This window comes from Chiloscyllium plagiosum, unplaced genomic scaffold (genome assembly GCF_037043375.1).
Source record: "Chiloscyllium plagiosum isolate Xiang-an unplaced genomic scaffold, Cpla_swu_hap1 HiC_scaffold_16, whole genome shotgun sequence".
Lineage (NCBI taxonomy): Eukaryota > Metazoa > Chordata > Chondrichthyes > Orectolobiformes > Hemiscylliidae > Chiloscyllium > Chiloscyllium plagiosum.
The window spans coordinates 74,778,346-74,799,342 of NW_028270154.1; positions in this window are offsets into that span (position 1 = coordinate 74,778,346).

The window sequence follows — 20,997 nt, forward strand, 5'->3', positions numbered from 1 at the left end:
TATCGAGACTTCCAAAAGGCCTTTGATAAGGTGCCACACGGAAATCTGCTGAGTAAGGTGAGGTCCCATGGTGTTCGAGGTGAGCTACTGGCATGGATTGAGGATTGGCTGTCTGACAGAAGGCAGAGAGTTGGGATAAGAGGTTCTTTTTCGGAACGGCCGCCGGTGACAAGCGGTGTCCCACGAGGGTCAGCGTTGGGGCAGCAGCTGTTCACGTTATATATTAATGAGCTGGATGAAGGGACTGGGATCATTCTAGCGAAGTTTGCCGATGATACAAAGATAGGTGGACAGGCAGGTAGTACTGAGGAAGTGGGGAGGCTGCAGAAGGATCTAGACAGTTTGGGAGAGTAGTCCAGGAAATGGCTGATGAAGTTCAATGTGAGCAAATGTGAGGTCTTGCACTTTGGAAAAAAGAATACAAGCATGGACTACTTTCTAAACGGTGAGAAAATTCATGAAGCCAAAGGAGAGGCAGTAATGCTATACTGTATCCAATAGAGAGGCAGTAATGCTGTACTCTGTCCAAAGGAGAGGCAGTAATGCTGTACTGTATACAAAGGAGAGGCAGTAATGATGTACTCTTTCCAAAAGTGAGGCAGAAATGCTGTACTCAATCCAAAGGAGAGGCAGTAATGCTGTACTCTATCCAAGGGAGAGGCAGTAATATTGTACTCTGTCCAAAGGAGGGGCAATAATGCTGTACTGTATCCAAAGGAGAGGCAGTAATGCTATACTCTGTCCAAAGAAGGGGCAGTAATGCTGTCCTGTATCCAAAGGAGAGCCAGTAATGCTGTACTCTATACATAGGAGAAGCAGTAATTGTGTACTGTATCCAAAGGAGAGGCAGTAATGCTGTACTCTGTACAAAGGAGAGGCATTAATACTGTACTCTATCGAAAGGAGAGGCAGTAATGCTGTACTCTGTCCAAAAGGAGGGGCAGTAATGCTGTACTGTATCCAAAGGAGAGGCAGTAATGCTGTACTCTGTCCAAAGAAGGGGCAGTAATGCTGTCCTGTATCCAAAGGAGAGCCAGTAATGCTGTACTCTGTCCAAAGAAGGGGCAGTAATGTTGTACTCTGTCCAAAGGAGGGGCAGTAATGCTGTACTGTATTCAAAGGAGAGGCAGTAATGCTGTACTCTATTCAAAGGAGAGGCATTAATACTGTACTCTATCGAAAGGAGAGGCAGTAATGCTGTACTCTGTCCAAAGGAGGGGCAGCAATGCTGTACTGTATCCAAAGGAGAGGCAGTAATACTGTATTCTATCGAAAGGAGAGGCAGTAATGCTGTACTCTGTACAAAGGAGAAGCAGTAATTCTGTACTGTTTCCAAAGGAGAGGCAGTAATGATGTACTCTATCCAAAGAAAAGGCAGTAATGATGTATTCTGTCTAAAGGAGAGGCAGTAATGCTGTATTCTATCCAAAGGAGAGACAGTAATGCTGAACTCTGTCCAAAGGAGGGGCAGTAATGCTGTACTGTATCAAATGGAGAGGCAGTAATGCTGTACTCTATCTAAAGGAGAGGTAGTAATGATGTACTCTGTCTGAAGGAGAGGCAGTAATGCTATACTCTCTCAATAGGAGAGGCAGTAATGCTATACTCTCTCAAAAGGAGAGGCAGTAATGCTGTACTATATCCAGAGGAGAGGCAGGAATGATGTGCTCTATCCAAAAGTGAGGCAGAAATGCTGTACTCTATCCAAAGGAGAGGCAGTAATGCTGTACTCTATACAAAGGAGAAGCAGTAACTCTGTACTGTATCCAAAGGAGAGGCAGTAATGATGTACTCTGACCAAAGGAGAGGCAGTAATGATATAGTCTATCCAAAGGAGATGCAGTAATGCTGTACTCTATCTAAAGGAGAGGCAGTAATGATGTACTCTGTCTTAAGGAGAGGCAGTAATACTGTACATTATCTAAAGGAGAGACAGTAATGCTGTATTCTGACCAAAGGAGAGGCAGTAATGCTGTACCCTATTCAAAGGAGAAGCAGTAATGATGTACTCTGACCAAAGGAGAGGCAGTAATGATGTACTCTGTCCAAAGGAGAGGCAGTAATGATGTACTCTGTCCAAAGGAGAGGCAGTAATGATGTACTCTATCTAAAGGAGAGGCAGTAATGCTATACTCTATCCGAAGGAGAGGCAGTAATGCTGTATTGTATCCAAAGGAGAGGCAGTAATGCTGTACTGTATGCAGAGCTGGCAATTAGAGCTGCCATGACATGATGCCTAATGTACTTGAGCAACTTCTAACACTGAGGTCAGTGAGGGCCATTGGATAGTGCTTACGCATCAGGATTCCACACAAGTCAAGACTCGGGCTTTTTCCCAGTACAATGCAGATTCAGGATACTGGTTGATTTTCAGAATCTCTTTTCTGGACAATTGCAGGATGCATGATGCTGTAAGCTGGGCAATGAGGATCTGTGACAGCAGCAGCATTTTGTCAAGTAACAGCAAAGGGGGGGGGGGGGGTCATTCAGTATCACTCAGTGCAGCAGTATGAACCAAAACAACTCAGACAGGACCTTTCTGTAAGTGCCCTTTCACTGACTGCAAATGTTTTGTTGCAGCTGAGACCAGCATCTCCTGTAAAACCAAGTGCAAGTGCACATTCGTGGCTTGGTCTTTCATATAGTTCATAAGCTGTTTAGTAAAACTTAAGACTACAAACATATGGAAGCCTTCACAAAATCCATTGGTACCTCCTTCAATCCTGACACAAGTTCATGTTAGTACAGGTGCTATGGAAAGGATAGCTTTCACTGAGACAGGGTGAGAGGAAAGTGTGACACGAAGGATGGTTAACGTCCCTACTTCACTGTTGCAATTGCAATGAAAGTAACGATGGCTCACACAGCTGATGGTGAAAGCAAATATCTTTAGAAATGCAATCGCATATTTATAGTGAAGCATTACCTGGGCCATGCTTGCCCTTTCCTTCCCACTGTGTTAATCTTGGTGGGTGGAGGCTGCCTATCCTATCATGGAGCCTTGGAGATTTGGGTGGGTGATCCTGGTCTGAAGTGATGGAGTGCAGGATGCTGTATAAGTTCAGCAGACCATGAGGCTGACCCACAGGAATGAGAGTCTGCACATTACTCTTCAGGACTGGGAGCTGCAGGCTGGAGGTAAAGATAGGGGTTGGTGGTGGTGATGGGGGAGTGCAACAGAATTTACTAGTGGAGGATATGTTAATGCATTGAGGGAAAGGGGAGTAATGTAGGATGGACTCTGTCCATTTTAGAGCATTTTGGCTTTGAGTGGGGTGTGACAATGCTGCTCCTTTAATGAGGTTATATTGTCCTTGGTCTTTTTTCAAGAGGGGTTGTAAAAGGCGGAGGTTCCGATTTGTCTGGGTTTTGGGGTCTTAGGTAATTGCTAACAGACACTACCCAAGACAACAATCAGGGAAAAGGGCTTTTAGGGGTTTTTTTAGACACTTGTACAATGAAAGGGGAGTGGCCAGTTCTCCCAGTTCAAGGACTTTTCTAGCTTGGTTTAGTTTTAGCTGGGGACTCCGAGAAGCTGCTGGGAGAAAAGGGGTTCCATGTTTCAGCCAATGATCCCAAGCAGATCTGCTCTGCAGTCTGTCACTCCTGTAAGAACTTGTGTTTGATTTTACCTTTTTTTGCCAAAGGGGTGTGTTTATATGATGTTGCAGGGAGTCAGAGCAGTCCTTTGTTATGTTGCAGGGGATATCGTGTTTGGTCGGCTTTTCATTGTTGTCATTCTAAATTCTGTTTTCTTTTGTTTGAGTTTCCTTTGGTGGTGTGTAAATAAATTTTGTTTTGTCTAAAACTGAGTGTTTGGGCCAGCTGCATCTCTCCTGGAATATCTGCGTTTCACCTGCTTAAAACAACTAGAAATGTGAGACTCTGGGCTACCTTCTTGAAATATTTTGAGGGGCTCTGACCTGGTCCATAACAGATTGGGGAGATCAGTGTGTGACCACCCCTGGCATGGTCTCCTCATACACCAGGGCAGGGAGCAGGTGACAGGTAAAGACATATTTAGACAGGTTAGGGTGGGGTCCTGAGGAGGTGTGATGCCTATGGGCTCCTCAGGAAGTGCACCAAGGCAGAGGTTCGAAAAGTTCGGATCGAGTCGGAGATGGGAAGCCACTGGCCAAGGGTCAGTGCTGGGCCCTAAAAGTGCACAATGCAAAAGAAAATGGCTATGCCCACACTTGGAGTTGGTGGGGTAAGTGGCTGAACTGTGAGGGAGGGCTCTGCAAGACCTTTTGATGTGAGGGCCTTTCAAAGGGAAAGGATACTGCATGAAACCTAACATTGTACAGCTCACAGACCTGATGATCCCACTGTATTGGTTGCTTGTCTGCTGTGTACTTCCCTGGCATAGGGAGGTGCATCACTGACCATGCTCTTTCACACCAACGCTTTCAGGTGCTAAGGCCATGAAAAAAATCAGTAAGTAGAATGAAGAAGGACAAAGATGTTGGTGGTACTCATTGCCCTGAAAACACTTTGTTCCTCTTACTCCCAGATGTTACAGCAGGCACTCAACACAGACACTGAATCATAGAATCCCTTCATTATGGAAAGAGGCCAATTGGCCTATTGACCCACCAAAAAAGCACCCCACCCAGCCCCACATTTCACCCTGACTAATCCACCCCCCTGGCCATGAAGAGCAAGTTAGCCCAGCCAATCCACCGAACTGACATACATCTGGACTGGAAGAGGAAATCAGAGCACCAGGAGGAAACCCACACAGATGTAGGGAGAACATGCAGACTCCAAACAGACTGTCGTCCAAGGCTGGAATTGAACTAAGGTCCCTGAAAGTGTGAGGCAGCAGCATTAACCACTGTGCCACCACTGATCCATGGGACGTTCTCAATGGGTGTGAAGTACTACTGAATGTTATGACAAAGCCATTTGGGGCTACACAGAGATACAAGATTTGAGGTAAAATCAGTGATGCTGATAGAACAAAGTATACAATCAAATTCAAGGTATTTTCACGCATGCTATTAAAGTGCCCTGAATCGATTCCTCTTGCATTTCATCGTCCACTGGAACTAAGTGTACTCCTGGTTCCACAGCCAGGATGGAGGGACCCTGTCCAGCAATAGTTTAATGGGATCACACCTGAGAAGCCTGAGCCTAACCATGTGCTTCCATACTCTCTAAGCCGAACGTTACCACTGTTGTATGAGTAACTAACTGGTTAGGGGTGCAGGAAGCAGCCAAACCCAAACTCTAACCCAAAACCTATCCCTAACCCTAACCCTATGTGCTCCCAGACTCTCTAAGCCAAACGCGACCACTGTGGTGTGAGTATCTGAACTGGTTAGGGGTGTAGTGGGCAACCTAAACCAAACCCTAACCATAAACCTAACTGTAACCCTAACCCTAACCCTAACTCTAACCCATACCTTAACACTAACCCTAACTCTAAACCTAAACATTAACCTTAACCGTACCCCTAACCTTAAACAAACCACTAACCCTAACCCTAACCCTGTCCCTAAACATAGCCCTAACCCTAACCCTAAACCTACCACTAACTCTAAACCTACTCCTAATCCTACCCCTTAACATAACCCTAGCATTAACCCCTGTCCCTAACCATAACTCTACCCCTAACCCTAAATTTAACCCTAACACTAACCATACCCTTACACCTAACCCTAACCCTACCTCAAACCTACAATAACCCTTCCCCAAAACCTAACACCTAACCATAACCCTAACCTGAACCCTATACCTACCCCAACCTTAAACCCTACCTTTACCCTTAAACACTAGCCCTAACCTGCCGCTACCCCAACCCTACCCCTAACCCATAAACCTAATCAGAACCCTACCCCTAACCTCAATGCTAACCCTAACCATACCCCTACCCCAACCCTAACCCTGACCCTAACCCTAAACCTACCCCTAAACCAACACCTACCCTTAACCCTAACCCAAACCCTAACCAGAACCATAACACTACCCAACCCTAACCCTAACCCTAACCATGCCAGTAAACCGAATGCTGACCCTAACCATAAACCTACCCCTAAACTTAAACATACCCCGAACCCTAACCCTAACCCTCACCATAATCCTACCCCATACCCTAAACACTACACCTAAGTAAAACCCTAACCTCTAATCCTAACCATAAGCTTACCCCTAACCCTAACCCCTACCCCTAACCATAACCCTAACCCCTAACCCTAAACCTAACCCTACCCCTAACCCTAACCATATCCCTATCCCTGCCCTTTACCTTAACCCTAACCCTAACTCTAACCCTAACCCTAACCCTAACCCTAACCCTACCCTTTACCCTAACCCTAACCCTAAACATACGCCTACCCCTAACCCTAGCCATACCCCTAAACCTAACCCTGACCCTAACACTAAACCTACCCCTAACCCTAAACACTAACTCTAACCCCTAACCCTACCCCTAACCCTAACCACTACCCCAACCATAACCCTACCCCTGCCCCTTACCCTTACCCTAGCCCTAACCATAATCCTACCCTACCCTTAACCCTAACCCTAGCCCTACCCCTAACCCTAACTCTATTGATGATGTTTTCTCTGAGACTTCAGTACTCTCATCCTCAAATGTCAATGAAATGGCTTCTGGGTGTGCTGGCAGTTTCACTATGGAGACTGTGAACATTCCATTGGTGCCTATGATAGAAAAGGAAGAGAAGATGTCATGGCCAATAGTTAGTAGTGATGTGTTATGACTGAGACTGACAGCGGAAGAGGCACAGTGGAATGAAGAGTGGTACTCGGTTGACAGGATATGGGTGACTCAGAATCCCCACAGGAGCTCCTGCATCAAGGGTTCTTTCTTTGCATGTGTTGAGGATTCTGATGTCTAACATCACTCTACATGTATAGGTTCACTCTGCCCTATATGAACTACTTTCTCCTGGAATAAAATAGAGGGAGGAACTCAGTGAATGGAAGTAGGAGGAACATCTGTTAGCACTGGGATAAGTATGCGAACGATGGTGAAGTGTCATGAGTGTGATTGGGCACTGCAGAGGCCCACTGCAGTAAAAGAGTCAAAACAAGACACAATGGAGGCCACAGGGTGGGGTATAATTATGGCAGATTTGGTACAATAGGGTAAGAAAATTCACTGTGTCTCATGGTGGACATCTCTCAAACCAATCCCTCAAATCCATGTTAATGCCTTTGAATGTCACGGGGTGATGGTGAGATTCCACCATATCAAACAGGATTATTACCGAGCTCCTGCAAACTACTTGTGAGGGATGAATATTACTTACCATTTATCAGCTCAAGCATAATTGTTGCTTATGTCTTGTAATGCAAGAGTTTCCACCTGATTTTCATTGACTTAAATTTTTTTTAGGACTCCTTAGGATGACACTTAGTCAAATGCAACCTCGATATCAAGGGCAGTCGCTCTCCTTACCTGAGGAGTGCAGCTCTATTTGCATCTTTGAACCAGAGTCGTAGTGAAGTCTGGAGCTAAGTGGCCTTGGTAGAATCCAAACAGAGATTATTCCTTGGCACTTGCCGTTTGATAGTCAATGATCTGCTCTATCACTTTGATGATGATCGAGAGTAGGCTAATTGGGCATTAGTTGACCAGGTTGGATTTGTCCAACTTTTTTGTGTATCGGGCATACCTGCGCAGTTTTCCATCTTGTCAGATAGATGCCAGTGTTGCAGCTGAAGCAGGGGGCCAGGTTTAGCCCCGAAGCCTGGATAGCTGATTTGTGATGTTCCAGTAATAATAACAGCAAGGGTTCAATAACTGCACTGGCTAAGGTACCACTAAGACTGCTACTTTTTCAACCTCTCCCCTTGCTTGTGGTGACCATCAGGCTAAACCACTACTAATTGTCTTGCCTCTAACAGGCAGCAGCACTATGCAGTGTTGGATGTTGGTGCCATTTTCCCTCCACTGGAAGATTGGAATGATATTGTGAGTGTATGTAGTGGAACGTTGTTGGTAATGGGTGCAGTTTAACTTTGTGGTGATCTGGTGTCAGCGAACTACTTTGAGACTTGCGACTGGTGTGGCTTTGTTACATTTTCCCATATTTAAAGCACAAAGTGATTTATTCCATCATTTTAACAACATCAAGACTGATTCTCGAAATCACCTCTTTAATGTCATTCCTTGGAAACAGGTTTTAATTTTTCTGTTTGAATGTGCATCAGGAAACCATGGATTGATGAAACTCATTGATGTAAATGAAATAATAGATAGGGCTGTGGAATAGCAGTAAGTCATGTGCCCGCCCTTTCTAAAGTTATACAAATTTGATTTCCGAAATGCATTTGCGTAGATGGAACTGGTTGGGAAAGTGCACCCATATCCTTTAAATTGAGATCAGTTAAAATTAAAACAGTATTTTATTTCTGATAGAGCGCTGAACAAAGATTATTAGCAAATTAATAAGATGGACTACAAGGCATTTCCTGTGTCCGTAATTACTGGTTCAGATCTGAATTGGGAGAAAAGTGAACTGCTGTTTTGCAATTTTGAATGCCATTGAAGACCCAGTTGACTTTAAAACACAAGTTTTAATCGAATAAACTTGAGAATAAGGCCATTTGTTGAAAGTATTAATATAAAGCTTTGTAAAGGTTGTTAAAAGCATCACAAAGATTTTACGTTAAAAGTGGTTGTGAATTATAGCTCCATTTATTAACTCTCATGTCTACAGCCAGTTTTTAATGACTATTATAATTCAAATTCTCCCAAACCCCTCTGGACCTAAAGCTATTGATGACTAACACATGGACATTGCAATGTGTTTTAAAATAACCTATTATGGCCCCATTATTTGATGGAAAATGTTAGCATTTCTAGGCCATTAGTATTAGAAGTTGATACAAATTCTTGGATCTGTTCCTCATAGATGTAACTCTGTGTAATTGTCGCGATGTCCTGTAGTTAAATTGGCAATATCCAATTTAAAAGTCATTTTTAAAAACCTCTGCTTTTCAAGTATCAGAATTAGGAACAAGTGAAATTAAATTATGGTCTGAAACTTAATTTACATGTGCCAACCTGTCTAGCATTTAGAACAACAATGGGCAGCTACTAACAGCGAACAGAAAGATCACTAACACTTTCTCACAGAGACTAAACTGTGATAGTGATCATGTACTTATTAGAATCATTTATTGCCTGGAAGGAGAGTCTTCAGCACATTGAGCCCTGCCTTCCCCTCGCGGAGCATGTCGTTCAGACCCACTTGATTAGTTAGATCTCACTCTCTAGCAAGTTTATTTCTAATTTTCTTTCAAAATCATCGAATGGTTCCACTCCCAACTCTGTCATTATCAATGGATCCCATATCAATACAGCTTACTCGGTAAAAATGTTCCTGCTCCTGACACCTCTTAAAACTGAATCATCAGATTGTGAACAGGAGCAGAATGTGTGGGCGGCATGGTGGCACAGTGGTTAGCACTGCTGCCTCACAGCGCCAGGTGACTGACTGTGTGGAGTTTGCACATTCTCCCCGAGTCTGTGTGGGTTTCCTCCAGGTGCTCCGGTTTCCTCCCACAGTCCAAAGATGTGCAGGTCAGGAGGATTGGCCATGCTAAATTGCCCATAGTGTTAGGTGCAGGGGTAAATGTAGGGGAATGGGTCTGGGTGGTTGTGCTTCGGCGGGTCGGTGGGGACTTGTTGGGCCAAAGGGTCTGTTTCCACACTGTAAGTAATCTAATTCCAGACTCTGACATGTTCTGAACTGTGACTGGGGTGGCACAGTGGTTCAGTGGTTAGCACTGCTGCCTCACAACATCGGGGACCTGGGTTTGTTTCCACCCTTGGATGACCGTGTTAGTTTGCACATTCACCCTGTGTCGGTGTGCAGGTTAGGTGGATTGGCCGTGCTAAGTTACTCCTTAGTGTTGAGGGATGTGCAGACTCGGTGAATTAGCCATGGGAAATGCAGGACTACAGGGACAGGGTAAGGAGGTGGGTCTGGGAGGGATGCTTTTCGGAGGGTCGGTGTGGACTTGATGGGCCAAACAGCCTGGTTCCACACTGTATGGATTCAATAATTCTATGTAACAGGTTCTGGACTATTTCAGTCTACTGACTGTAACAGGGGACAGTTTATAGGAAGGTCCAGACAATGACATGGATATAGACTGTTACAGTTTCTAGTCTGTGTCTGGGTCCAACAGTAACAGGTTCCAGACTGCACCAGTATCAGAGCTCAGATAGAGACAGGGTCCGGGCTGTAACAGGGTGCAGATAGTGAAAGGGTCCAGACTGTGACAGGGACCACACTGTGACAGGTACCAGACTGCGACATGTACCACACTGTGACAGGGACTAGACTGTGACAGGATCCAGACTGTGACAGGGACCAGACTGTGACAGGGACCACACTGTGACAGGTACCAGACTGCGACATGGACCACACTGTGACAGGTACCAGACTGCGACATGGACCATACTGTGACAGGGTCTAGACTGTGACAGGATCCAGACTGTGACAGGGACCAGACTGTGACAGGGACTAGACTGTGACAGGATCCAGACTGTGACAGGGACCAGACAGTGACAGGGACCAGACTGTGACAGGGACCAGACTGTAACAGGGACCACACTGTGACAGGGACTAGACTGTGACAGGATCCAGACTGTGACAGGGACCAGACAGTGACAGGGACCACACTGTGACAGGGACTAGACTGTGACAGGTAGCAGACTGTGACAGGGACCAGACTGTAACAGGGACCACACTGTGACAGGGTCTAGACTGTGACAGGGACCAGACTGTGACAGGGACCACACTGTGACAGGTACCAGACTGCGACATGGACCACACTGTGACAGGGACTAGACTGTGACAGGATCCAGACTGTGACAGGGACCATACTGTGACAGGGACCACACTGTGACAGGTACCAGACTGCGACATGGACCACACTGTGACAGGGTCTAGACTGTGACAGGATCCAGACTGTGACAGGGACCAGACTGTGACAGGGACCACACCGTGACAGGGTCTAGACTGTGACAGGGACCAGACAGTGACAGGGACCATACTGTGACAGGGACTAGACTGTGACAGGTACCAGACTGTGACAGGGACCAGACTGTAACAGGGACCACACTGTGACAGGGTCGAGACTGTGACAGGTTCCAGACTGTGACAGGGACCAGACTGTGAAAGGGACCACACATTGTGACAGGGACTAGACTGTGACAGGGACCACACATTGTGACAGGGACTAGACTGTGACAGGGACCAGACTGTGACAGGGTCTAGACTGTGACAGGGACCAGACTGTGACAGGGACCAGACTGTGACAGGGACAAGACTGTGACAGGGACCAAACAGTGACAGCGTCTAGACTGTGACAGGGACCAGACTGTGACAGGGACCACACTGTGACAGGGTCTACACTGTGACAGGGACCAGACTGTGACAGGGACCACACTGTGACAGGGTCTACACTGTGACAGGGACCAGACTGTGACAGGGACTAGACAGTGACAGGGTCTACACTGTGACAGGGACCAGACAGTGACAGGGACCACACTGTGACAGGGTCTACACTGTGACAGGGATCAGACTGTGACAGGGACTAGACTGTGACAGGGTCTAGACTGTGACAGGGACCAGACTGTGACAGGGACCACACTGTGACAGGGTCTACACTGTGACAGGGACCAGACTGTGACAGGGACTAGACAGTGACAGGGTCTACACTGGGACAGGGACCAGACAGTGACAGGGACCAGACTGTGACAGGGACTAGACTGTGACAGGGTCTACACTGTGACAGGGACCACATTGTGACAGGAACTAGACTGTGACAGGGACCAGACTGTGACAGGGACCAGACTGTGACAGGGACCACACTGTGACAGGGACCACACTGTGACAAGGACTAGACTGTGACAGGGACTAGACTGTGACAGGGTCAAGACTGTGACAGCATCTAGACAGTGACAGGGACCAGACTGTGACACGGTGGGCGGCACGGTGGCACAGTGGTTAGCACTGCTGCCTCACAGCGCCAGAGACCCGGGTTCAATTCCCGCCTCAGGCGACTGACTGTGTAGAGTTTGCACGTTCTCCCCGTGTCGGCGTGGGTTTCCTCCGGGTGCTCCGGTGTCCTCCCACAGTCCAAAGATGTGCAGGTCAGGTGAATTGGCCATGCTAAATTGCCTGTAGTGATAGGTAAGGGGTACATGTAGGGATATGGATGGGTTGTGCTTCGGCGGGCCGGTGTGGACTTGTTGGGCCGAAGGGCCTGTTTCCACACTGTAAGTAATCTAATCTAATCGACTGTGACAGGGTCGAGACTGTGACAGGGTCTAGACTGTGACAGGCACCAGACTGTGACAGGGACCAGACTGTGACAGGGTGTAGACTGTATCAGGGACCAGAATGTGACAGGGACCACACTGTGACAGGGACCAGACTGTGACAGGGTCTAGACAGTGACAGGGTCTACACTGTGACAGGGACCAGACTGTGACAGGGACCACACTGTGACAGGGTCCAGACTGTGACAGAGACCAGACTGTGACAGGGACCAGACTGTGACAGGGACCAGACTGTGACAGGGTCTACACTGTGACAGGGACCAGACTGTGATAGGGACCAGACTGTGACAAGGACCACACTGTGACAGGGACCACACTGTGACAGGGACGAGACTGTGACAGGGAACACTCTGTGACAGGGACTAGACTGTGACAGGGTCTAGACTGTGACAGTGACCACACTGTGACAGGGACCAGACTGAGACAGGGACCAGACAGTGACAGGGTCTAGACTGTGACAGGGAACACACTGTGACAGGGTCTAGACTGTGACAGGGACCAGACTGTGACAGGGTCTAGACTGTGACAGAGACCAGACTGTGACAGGGACCAGACTGTGACAGGGACCACACTGTGACAGGGTCTGCATTGTGACAGGGGCCAGACTGAGACAGGGACCAGACTGAGACAGAGACCACACTGTGACAGGGACTAGTCTGTGACAGGGACCAGACAGTGACAGGGTCTAGACTGAGACAGGGATCAAACTGTGACAGGGACCAGACTGTGACAGGAACCAGACTGTGACAGGGACCAGACTGTGACAGGGTCTAGACTGAGAGAGGGACCAGACAGCGACAGGATCTAGACTGAGACAGGGACCAAACTGTGACAGGGACCAGACTGTGACAGGAACCACACTGTGACAGGGTCTAGACTAAGACAGGGTCTACACTGTGAAAGGGACAGACAGTGACAGCGTCTAGACTGTGACAGGGACCAGACTGTGACAGGGACCACACTGTGACAGGGTCTACACTGTGACAGGGACCAGACTGTGACAGGGACTAGACAGTGACAGGGTCTACACTGTGACAGGGACCAGACAGTGACAGGGACCACATTGTGACAGGGTCTACACTGTGACAGGGATCAGACTGTGACAGGGACTAGACTGTGACAGGGTCTAGACTGTGACAGGGACCAGACTGTGACAGGGACCACACTGTGACAGGGTCTACAATGTGACAGGGACCAGACTGTGACAGGGACTAGACAGTGACAGGAACTACACTGGGACAGGGACTAGACAGTGACAGGGACCAGACTGTGACAGGGACTAGACTGTGACAGGGTCTACACTGTGACAGGGACCACATTGTGACAGGAACTAGACTGTGACAGGGACCAGACTGTGACAGGGACCAGACTGTGACAGGGACCACACTGTGACAAGGACTAGACTGTGACAGGGACTAGACTGTGACAGGGTCTAGACTGTGACAGCATCTAGACAGTGACAGGGACCAGACTGTGACACGGTGGGCGGCACGGTGGCACAGTGGTTAGCACTGCTGCCTCACAGCGCCAGAGACCCGGGTTCAATTCCCGCCTCAGGCGACTGACTGTGTAGAGTTTGCACGTTCTCCCCGTGTCGGCGTGGGTTGCCTCCGGGTGCTCCGGTGTCCTCCCACAGTCCAAAGATGTGCAGGTCAGGTGAATTGGCCATGCTAAATTGCCTGTAGTGATAGGTAAGGGGTACATGTAGGGATATGGATGGGTTGTGCTTCGGCGGGCCGGTGTGGACTTGTTGGGCCGAAGGGCCTGTTTCCACACTGTAAGTAATCTAATCTAATCGACTGTGACAGGGTCGAGACTGTGACAGGGTCTAGACTGTGACAGGCACCAGACTGTGACAGGGACCAGACTGTGACAGGGTGTAGACTGTGACAGGGACCAGAATGTGACAGGGACCACACTGTGACAGGGACCAGACTGTGACAGGGTCTAGACAGTGACAGGATCTACACTGTGACAGGGACCAGACTGTGACAGGGACCACACTGTGACAGGGTCTAGACTGTGACAGGGACCAGACTGTGACAGAGACCAGACTGTGACAGGGACCAGACTGTGACAGGGTCTACACTGTGACAGGGACCAGACTGTGATAGGGACCAGACTGTGACAAGGACCACACTGTGACAGGGACCACACTGTGACAGGGACGAGACTGTGACAGGGAACACACTGTGACAGGGACTAGACTGTGACAGGGTCTAGACTGTGACAGTGACCACACTGTGACAGGGACCAGACTGAGACAGGGACCAGACAGTGACAGGGTCTAGACTGTGACAGGGAACACACTGTGACAGGGTCTAGACTGTGACAGGGACCAGACTGTGACAGGGTCTAGACTGTGACAGAGACCAGACTGTGACAGGGACCAGACTGTGTCAGGGACCACACTGTGACAGGGTCTGCATTGTGACAGGGGCCAGACTGAGACAGGGACCAGACTGAGACAGAGACCACACTGTGACAGGGACTAGTCTGTGACAGGGACCAGACAGTTACAGGGTCTAGACTGAGACAGGGATCAAACTGTGACAGGGACCAGACTGTGACAGGAACCAGACTGTGACAGGGACCAGACTGTGACAGGGTCTAGACTGAGAGAGGGACCAGACAGCGACAGGATCTAGACTAAGACAGGGACCAAACTGTGACAGGGACCAGACTGTGACAGGAACCACACTGTGACAGGGTCTAGACTAAGACAGGGTCTACACTGTGAAAGGGACAGACTGTGACAGGGTCTAGACTGAGACAGGGACCAGACAGCGACAGGGTCTAGACTGAGACCGGGTCTAGACTGTGACAGGGACCACACTGTGACAGGAACCACACTGTGACAGGGTCTAGACTGAGACAGGGTCTACACTGTGACATGGACAGACTGTGACAGGGTCTAGACTGTGACAGGGACCACACTGTGACAGGGACCAGACTGTGACAGGGACTAGACAGTGACAGGGTCCACACTGTGACAGGGACTAGACTGTGACAGGGACCACACTGTGACAGGGACCAGACTGTGACAGGGACTAGACAGTGACAGGGTCTACACTGTGACAGGGACCAGACAATGACTGGGACCAGACTGTGACAGGGACTAGACTGTGACAGGGACCTAACTGTGACAGGGACCAGACTGTGACAGGGACCACACTGTGACAGGGACTAGACTGTGACAGGGTTGAGACTGTGACAGGGTCTAGACTGTGACAGGCACCAGACTGTGACAGGGACCAGACTGTGACAGGGACCAGAATGTGACAGGGACCAGACTGTGACAGGGACTAGACTGTGACAGGGTCTACACTGTGACAGGGACCAGACTGTCCAGGGACCAGACTGTGACAGGGTCTAGACTGTGACAGGGACCAGACTGTGACAGGGACCAGACTGTGACAGGGTCTAGACTGTGACAGGGACCAGACTGTGACAGGGTCTAGACTGTGACAAGGACCAGACTGCGACAGGGACCAGACTGTGACAGGGTCTACACTGTGACAGGGACCAGACTGTGACAGGGACTAGACTGTGACAGGGAACACACTGTGACAGGGACTAGACTGTGACAGGGACCAGACTGTGACAGGGACCAGACTGTGACAGGGACCACACTGTGACAGGGACTAGACTGTGACAGGCACCAGACTATGACAGGGACCAGACAATGACAGGGACCAGACTGTGACAGGGACTAGACTGTGACAGGGACCTAACTGTGACAGGGACCAGACTGTGACAGGGACTAGACTGTGACAGGGACCAGGCTGTGACAGGGACCACACTGTGACAGTGACCAGTCTGTGACAGGGACCACACTGTGACAGGGACTAGACTGTGACAGGGACCAGACTGTGACAGGGACCAGACAATGACAGGGACCAGACTGTGACAGGGATTAGACTGTGACAGGGACCACACTGTGACAGGGACCAGACTGTGACAGGGACCAGACTGTGACAGGGACTAGACTGTGACAGGGTCCACACTGTGACAGGGACCAGACAATGACAGGGACCAGACTGTGACAGGGATTAGACTGTGACAGGGACCACACTGTGACAGGGACCAGACTGTGACAGGGACCAGCCTGTGACAGGGTCTAGACTGAGACAGGGTCTACACTGTGACAGGGACCAGACTGTGACAGGGACCAGACAATGACAGGGACCTGACTGTGACAGGGACCAGACTCTGACAGGGACCAGACTGTGACAGGGACCACACTGTGACAGGGACTAGACTGTGACAGGGTCCACACTGTGACAGGGACCAGACATTGACAGGGACCAGACTGTGACAGGGATTAGACTGTGACAGGGACCACACTGTGACACGGACCAGACTGTGACAGGGACCAGACTGTGACAGGGTCTAGACTGAGACAGGGTCTACACTGTGACAGGGACCAGACTGTGATAGGGACCAGACAATGACAGGGACCAGACTGTGACAGGGACCAGACTGTGACAGGGACCAGACTGAGACAGGGTCTAGACTGTGACAGGGACCAGACTGTGACAGGGTCCAGAATGTGACAGGGACCACACTGTGACAGGGACCAGACTGAGACAGGGTCTCGACTGTGACAGGGACCACACTGTGACAGGGACTAGACTGTGACAAGGACCACACTGTGACAGGGACGAGACTGTGACAGTGACTAGACTGTGACAGGGACCAGACTGAGACAGGGACCAGACTGTGACAGGGTCTACACTGTGACAGGGACCAGACTGAGACAGGAACCAAACTGTGACAGGGACCAGACTGTGACAGGGACCAGACTGTGACAGGGACCAGAATGTGACAGGGACCAGACGGTGACAGGGTCCAGACTGTGACAGGGACTAGACTGTGTCAGGGTCTGGACAGTGACAGGGTCTACACTGTGACAGGGACCAGACTGTCCAGGGACCAGACTGTGACAGGGTCTAGACTGTGACAGGGAACAGACTGTGACAGGGACCAGACTGTGACAGGGTCTAGACTGTGACAGGGACCAGACTGTGACAGGGTCTAGACTGTGACAGGGACCAGACTGTGACAGGGACCAGACTGTGACAGGGACTAGACTGTGACAGGGAACACACTGTGACAGGGACTAGACTGTGACAGGGACCAGACTGTGACAGGGACCAGACTGTGACAGGGACCACACTGTGACAGGGACTGGACTGTGACAGGCACCAGACTATGACAGGGACCAGACAATGACAGGGACCAGACTGTGACAGGGACTAGACTGTGACAGGGACCAGACTGTGACAGGGACCACACTGTGACAGTGACCAGACTGTGACAGAGACCACACTGTGACAGGGACTAGACTGTGACAGGGACCAGACTGTGACAGGGACCAGACAATGACAGGGACCAGACTGTGACAGGGACTAGACTGTGACAGGGACCTAACTGTGACAGGGACCAGACTGTGACAGTGACCACACTGTGACAGGGACTAGACTGTGACAGGGTCCACACTGTGACAGGGACCAGACAATGACAGGGACCAGACTGTGACAGGGATTAGACTGTGACAGGGACTACACTGTCACAGGGACCAGACTGTGACAGGGACCAGACTGTGACAGGGTCTAGACTGAGACAGGGTCTACACTGTGACAGGGACCAGACTGTGACAGGGACCAGACAATGACAGGGACCAGACTGTGACAGGGACCAGACTGTGACGGGGACCAGACTGAGACAGGGTCTAGACTGTGACAGGGACCAGACTGTGACAGGGTCCAGAATGTGACAGGGACCACACTGTGACAGGGACCAGAATGAGACAGGGTCTAGACTGTGACAGGGACCACACTGTGACAGGGACCACATTGACAGGGACCAGACTGTGACAGGGTCTAGACTGAGACAGGGTCTACACTGTGACAGGGACCAGACAATGACAGGGACCAGACTGTGACAGGGATTAGACTGTGACAGGGACTACACTGTCACAGGGACCAGACTGTGACAGGGACCAGACTGTGACAGGGTCTAGACTGAGACAGGGTCTACACTGTGACAGGGACCAGACTGTGACAGGGACCAGACTGTGACGGGGACCAGACTGAGACAGGGTCTAGACTGTGACAGGGACCAGACTGTGACAGGGACCAGACTGAGACAGGGTCTAGACTGTGACAGGGACCAGACTGTGACAGGGTCCAGAATGTGACAGGGACCACACTGTGACAGGGACCAGACTGAGACAGGGTCTCGACTGTGACAGGGACCACACTGTGACAGGGACTAGACTGTGACAAGGACCACACTGTGACAGGGACGAGACTGTGACAGGGACTAGACTGTGACAGGGACTAGACTGTGACAGGATCCAGACTGTGACAGGGACCAGACAGTGACATGGACCATACTGTGACAGGGTCTAGACTGTGACAGGATCCAGACTGTGACAGGGACCAGACTGTGACAGGGACTAGACTGTGACAGGATCCAGACTGTGACAGGGACCAGACAGTGACAGGGACCACACTGTGACAGGGACTAGACTGTGACAGGTACCAGACTGTGACAGGGACCAGACTGTAACAGGGACCACACTGTGACAGGGACCAGACTGAGACAGGGTCTCGACTGTGACAGGGACCACACTGTGACAGGGACTAGACTGTGACAAGGACCACACTGTGACAGGGACGAGACTGTGACAGGGACTAGACTGTGACAGGGACCAGACTGAGACAGGGACCAGACTGTGACAGGGTCTACACTGTGACAGGGACCAGACTGAGACAGGAACCAAACTGTGACAGGGACCAGACTGTGACAGGGACCAGACTGTGACAGGGACCAGAATGTGACAGGGACCAGACGGTGACAGGGACCAGACTGTGACAGGGACCACACTGTGACAGGTACCAGACTGCGACATGGACCACACTGTGACAGGTACCAGACTGCGACATGGACCATACTGTGACAGGGTCTAGACTGTGACAGGATCCAGACTGTGACAGGGACCAGACTGTGACAGGGACTAGACTGTGACAGGATCCAGACTGTGACAGGGACCAGACAGTGACAGGGACCAGACTGTGACAGGGACTAGACTGTGACAGGTACCAGACTGTGACAGGGACCAGACTGTAACAGGGACCACACTGTGACAGGGACTAGACTGTGACAGGATCCAGACTGTGACAGGGACCAGACAGTGACAGGGACCACACTGTGACAGGGACTAGACTGTGACAGGTAGCAGACTGTGACAGGGACCAGACTGTAACAGGGACCACACTGTGACAGGGTCTAGACTGTGACAGGGACCAGACTGTGACAGGGACCACACTGTGACAGGTACCAGACTGCGACATGGACCACACTGTGACAGGGACTAGACTGTGACAGGATCCAGACTGTGACAGGGACCATACTGTGACAGGGACCACACTGTGACAGGTACCAGACTGCGACATGGACCACACTGTGACAGGGTCTAGACTGTGACAGGATCCAGACTGTGACAGGGACCAGACTGTGACAGGGACCACACCGTGACAGGGTCTAGACTGTGACAGGGACCAGACAGTGACAGGGACCATACTGTGACAGGGACTAGACTGTGACAGGTACCAGACTGTGACAGGGACCAGACTGTAACAGGGACCACACTGTGACAGGGTCTAGACTGTGACAGGTTCCAGACTGTGACAGGGACCAGACTGTGAAAGGGACCACACATTGTGACAGGGACTAGACTGTGACAGGGACCACACATTGTGACAGGGACTAGACTGTGACAGGGACCAGACTGTGACAGGGTCTAGACTGTGACAGGGACCAGACTGTGACAGGGACCAGACTGTGACAGGGACAAGACTGTGACAGGGACCAAACAGTGACAGCGTCTAGACTGTGACAGGGACCAGACTGTGACAGGGACCACACTGTGACAGGGTCTACACTGTGACAGGGACCAGACTGTGACAGGGACTAGACAGTGACAGGGTCTACACTGTGACAGGGACCAGACAGTGACAGGGACCACACTGTGACAGGGTCTACACTGTGACAGGGATCAGACTGTGACAGGGACTAGACTGTGACAGGGTCTAGACTGTGACAGGGACCAGACTGTGACAGGGACCACACTGTGACAGGGTCTACACTGTGACAGGGACCAGACTGTGACAGGGACTAGACAGTGACAGGGTCTACACTGGGACAGGGACCAGACAGTGACAGGGACCAGACTGTGACAGGGACTAGACTGTGACAGGGTCTACACTGTGACAGGGACCACATTGTGACAGGAACTAGACTGTGACAGGGACCAGACTGTGACAGGGACCAGACTGTGACAGGGACCACACTGTGACAAGGACTAGACTGTGACAGGGACTAGACTGTGACAGGGTCTAGACTGTGACAGCATCTAGACAGTGACAGGGACCAGACTGTGACACGGTGGGCGGCACGGTGGCACAGTGGTTAGCACTGCTGCCTCACAGCGCCAGAGACCCGGGTTCAATTCCCGCCTCAGGCGACTGACTGTGTAGAGTTTGCACGTTCTCCCCGTGTCGGCGTGGGTTTCCTCCGGGTGCTCCGGTGTCCTCCCACAGTCCAAAGATGTGCAGGTCAGGTGAATTGGCCATGCTAAATTGCCTGTAGTGATAGGTAAG